Source organism: Dermacentor andersoni, unplaced genomic scaffold, assembly GCF_023375885.2.
Source record: "Dermacentor andersoni unplaced genomic scaffold, qqDerAnde1_hic_scaffold ctg00000622.1, whole genome shotgun sequence".
Taxonomy (NCBI): domain Eukaryota; kingdom Metazoa; phylum Arthropoda; class Arachnida; order Ixodida; family Ixodidae; genus Dermacentor; species Dermacentor andersoni.
The window spans coordinates 1-5,000 of record NW_027315304.1 but is presented as its reverse complement, the minus strand read 5'-3'; the positions used below and the strand labels follow the sequence as shown (position 1 = coordinate 5,000).

The following is a 5,000-nucleotide window of genomic DNA, read 5'->3' as shown; positions in this document are numbered from 1 at the left end:
TGGCTTCAGTTGTAGTCCCCGCGTGGCTTAAGCGCCGAGCATTTTTACTCGCTACCTGGCTTAAGCGCCGAGCATTTTTTCGCGCTACCTGGCTTAAGCGCCGAGCATTTTCAGCCTTAAGCGCGGGCGTTCGGCGCTCTCCGTGGCCGCCCCGGCTGACGTGGTTGCGGACTTTGCCGCGCGCCGGCGCCGACAGACCTCCACCGGAATGCATACAATTTCAGCAACAATCCCGTGGCTTCAGTTTTTAGTCCCCGCGTGGCTTAAGCGCCGAGCATTTTTTCTCGCTACCTGGCGTAAGCGCCGAGCATTTTCAGGCTTAAGCGCGGGCGTTCGGCGCTCTCCGTGGCCGCCCCGGCTGACGTGGTTGCGGACTTTGCCGCGCGCAGCTTGAGCGGCGAGCATTTTCAGTCGCCATATGTGGCTTAAGCGCGGGCGGGGTGTGGCCGCCCCGGCTGACGTGGTAGCGGACTTGGCGTATTGTTGCCCGTTGTTTCACAGGAAACGGGCACCGCGAATTTCATGCTTTCTTTCCAGCTTGGAACGTTTGGCTTTGTGTGCGGGTGCTGCATTTAAGGAGCTGTGTATAACTTTATAGAGCGTCTCAAGAAAAACAATTTGTTTGAAGCTTCACACGTGAGAGGAGCGGCTTCTGAGTACGAGGCGGTTTTCCTTTTTTTTTTTCTGCCGATAATTGTACTCATCTGCCACGTCTCTCACCACGATATGATATTTTTTTGGGGGGTTTCTCCTTTGATCCTCAAGTGAACGGACTGTCCAGTACTGATGCCATTTACAAAAATCCAAAACAGCAGAGGCCCGCACCTGCTCAATCAACGCCAACTCAATTTAAGGAAGGGCTGTTCAAAAGCTGATCGAAACCATCCAGTTTGGGAAAACCTATTTTATGCAGTAGTTTTTATTATTATTATTTTTTTTTTTTTTATTGTGAGAGACGTGAAATCGACACCACGAAATGAACGTCCCTTTGTTACCCTTTTGTTACCGCGGCTTCGAAACCGTGCGTAATACCAATTTAATTGTGTCCTGGTTGGCCGTTTGTCAGCACTTTGTGTTCTTCTAGAAAATCAACTACTAGTTTATAAATTACGTGCGCGAAATTTTCCTCCGTGTGCACCACCAAAATACTTAAAGAAGAGAGAATGCGTCCGGGGCCTTGGGATTTCGAAAATGACGTGCTCTGAAATTTTCACATCCGCCATTGGAAAGATAATTATTATCCGTCGTAAAAAAAAAAAAAAAAAGAAAAAAAAAAAAGAAAGAAATCACATTTGAAATTATCATTGAAAGTGGCCACGTTTTTCGGGGCATGTCTTGATGAAATAATCTCAGTTCAGTTCAGCATGATTGGATTTCATCTTTTCCAGTATTCTCAGTACTCTCGTTGTAGTACCAATTGCCGGCAGATTTTTTTTTTTAGTTGTTTAGAGTTATACATTCCTGAACGATGTTTTTCTTTTCCTCAAAGCTAGCCATAGAACCAGCGCTTTCTATAAAATCATGACAATAAGAATCCAGCATATCGGTTCATCTTCGGCGCGATTAAAGTTCGGGAACTGGCGATTTTTTATTGCCGTGATCAAGAAGGTTAACACCAGATAAGGCGTGATATTTCAGCATACCAGTCGCGATATCTAATCGAATCTAAGATTGAAATGGCGTTCTGAATTCTTTCGGTTCCAGATAGAAAGAAACAGAAAAAAAAAAAAAAAAAGAAAGGATGTGATTGATTGCCATTCAAATCTGAAGACCGCGTGGAGAAAGTGTTCCGGTTTACATTCGGCAAATCAAAATGAACGGCTAAAATTAATCTATCGTCTGGTTTCATGCGCGAGATCACGTAAAAGGCAGCCATTCTTCTTAACATGGTTTCTCTCTTTTGCTCTCTCATTCGCGCACGGAAATTTCTTCGTACGGGAATTTTATGAAGCGAAGGCGGCTGCAGACCATTTTCTTTGTTTAGTTCATGTTCGTAGGCGCAAATTACAAACCTAACACTTGGAGCAACATTTCCACTACTCTAGAGGGGCATGAACTGTAGACAGTGCACGCTTTCTCATTTATCCAATCGCTCGCAAACACATTGCATTGCTAGTCTACAGTGGCAATACAAAGTGACGTTTCACCATGCACGTCGAAGTTCATTACCAGTACCGCGCCAGCATCGACCGGCCGGCGAAGCGACGAGCTCAGCAGCGCATGCGCAAGGCCCGACACCACCCCAACCGAGCTTCCCTGCTTATCGGAGAGAACAAGTGCGCGTGAACACGGGCGCGTCTGAGTATCTGGATTTAAAAAAAAAAAAAAGAAAACAAAGAAAGCGTTTCCGAGATATTGACAAAGACAAGTGGTCGCGGTCGCTCTGAATCTTATCGTATTATAGAAAACGTGGGAAGGCGGCGCTTCCTCGAGGGTCAGAAAGTACAATCGTCGAACTAGGTGGCAAGTGGAGTACATCCTTTTTCTTGGAACGGTTTGCAATTGACTGCTTGAATGTGCCGACCACGCGTCGCGGGTCGCGTATAGAGCCAACCGTTGGCAAGCACGCGTCTAGCGTAGCAGCAGAACCGATCGCGGTTGCGATAACCCATCGTTGGCAGCGAAAAAGAAAAACACCCACACGCAGTTTGTAGCAATAACCGTACAAATCAATGTGGTTTTAAATATAGCTTCACTGGTCACCCAAGAAGGGCACCGAAACTTTCTCATGACGCACACCGCTGTAGTCCACAAAGAACAAAGCGCACAAAATAGATATGATACAGCCGCACCGCATTATTTCGTGTTTTCAGCATTTCATTACTTTCGTGTGCATGCGCGCTAGGGCCACGCAGGCCAGGAGTAAAAGGCACGAAAAGAAAAAAAAAAAAAAAAAATGATACGCAATCCTAAGCTTTGACTTGACTGCTGTGGCACTCGCATTTGTGTTCTTTACCTTAGGCGAACGCAATGCGCAAACTGAACTGGAATTTCCAATAATGGAAATTCCTGTTTGGCTCATATTTGCGTTTTTTCGCCCGAGCAAGCGCTTCACTGCACTACGCTTTGCCCCTTCAACGTGGCTACACTGCCCGGCAGGCGTGTTCTGCGTAGGGCCGAACCTGCAGGCAAAAAGCATGGGCGCCGCCATCTTGTTGAGAGCGGCGCCAGGGACACAATCGCGCCTAGCTCATTGAGTTTTCCCCCAAAACTGAAAAAAATTTGACTTCATTAAACGAGAAAGATGCCACGAGTGCCCCAACAAAAAGCTTTGAGGATTACCGAAGGGTAACTGAGGGCGACGCAACGGGCTCTGGAAAGAAGGATGATGGGTGTGGCGTCACGGGGGGATCGGAATAGAGCAGATTGGGGTGTGCGAGAAGAAACGCTCGTTAATGACACCAAAGTTTAAACCAGGAAAAACAAATGGGCATGCGCAGGGCATGCAATCTGGGGGGAAGATAACCGGTGGCCATTAAGGGTTACAGACTGAATTCCAAGAGGAGGGAAGCGTAGCAGGGGGTGGCAGAAAGTTAGGAGGGCAGATTAGATTAGGGACTACATGGCGACAATCGGCACCTGACCGGGGTACTTGGAGGATCATGGCAGATGCCTTTGCCCTGCAGTGGGCGTAGCCAGGATGATGATGATGATGATGTTCATGATGAAAAGGTAGCAACAGGTCTTCGTAACATACAGGTTAGAAAGATGAGGCACCTTTTAACCCTTGAATATATTTCGCCACATTTGGGCATACGACAAGTTTGTTTTCGAGGCGCTCGGTCCCACTGCTGCGAAAATGTGTACACAAAGGCTGCACAGTAGTTGCCAGAAATCGGGCACTCTATTTTTCTTTCATAGGGAATCTTTCTTCCACTTGGGCAGCGGATTTCGGCGGCAGGGCGAGCTTGCGTGGCCGCGGTGGTTTACGGATCCAAGCGATAGTGAACTCCAAAATCCAGTGTTGGCTTTGAGTGGGATTCATATTGATTGCGAACCCCACGGCTAATCCTACCCCCCATCCCCCCAAGTGGCTCTTTACAGGAGACAATCATTCAGAGACATCGGACAAATAGGAATTCTGGTTCTTTCTTTTGCTTTCATTAATTTTTCTCGAAGCCCATAACTAGAAATTTGCTGGAGCGGCTGTCCCATTTGCGACGCAACAAGTGCGACGCTACACACAGATGGAGTGGCAGTTTAATTACTCTCGTGGTCCGCGAACCGGCATCGTTGCGTGTAGTATAGGAATGGTGCGTGTCAAGTCACTGCTCGCGTTGAGCTTGTGCTCTTCATTTTGATTGAATGAAGTCTCACCTAAGTGAGCGGGGCCGATCCCGGAGGTAGTGCAATACCGGGCCGACCTGCGGCGGAGGTGAAGCAGGCTTCAAGCACTCCGCCAACTTCCAAAAATAGGTTTAATATCGTGGGTCCATATAGAACCCGTATCAGATATTAAGCTGATAAGAACAGATACTACACTTTGATCTTAGCCAAAAGGCCGAGAAGCGATGTCCTTCACTTCACTTCATTGTACTACTGCCTTGTGGGCGCCCTGCCGACATGGGTAACCTCAGCAACAGCGTGGGCAATATTATAAAATTCAGCCTGTGTACAGACTCAACGCTCCCTATCTCACGGATGAACTCGCAACGCCTCAGTCTTTCGCTGTTAACGAAACGCTGTCGCGTAGAAACGAGACCCGAGTGCAAGCTTGCTTGTAACGCGAAACCAACCAAGGCAACCTCGTAGAAAACGGAACAGGCGAGCGGAAAAAAACGCGCCAGGGGAATGCTTACTTCCGTCTGAATGCGACCGCTCAAGGTGACCTTCCTTGAGGGCTTCGTTTCAAGCCCGTGTGCAATTGTAATATACTACGCGCATTTCCTTCATTTCTTTTTATTTACCGCAAGGCCCACTGAAAATTTTGATACGGCACAGGCCGGGACGGATCGCAACGTGTCGAATCGACCGGTAGAATTAGGTAGCATGCCCCATGT

General features: G+C 47.8%; 1 non-coding gene across 1 annotated transcript; it reads right to left on the bottom strand.

Annotated features, from left to right (window-relative positions):
• Nucleotides 1-4,321: 4,321 nt before the first annotated feature.
• Nucleotides 4,322-4,513, bottom strand: LOC140214782 (U2 spliceosomal RNA). Its single transcript, XR_011891712.1, has one exon. It is a non-coding gene; the product is annotated as a U2 spliceosomal RNA (small nuclear RNA).
• Between the last annotated feature and the right edge of the window lie 487 nt (nt 4,514-5,000).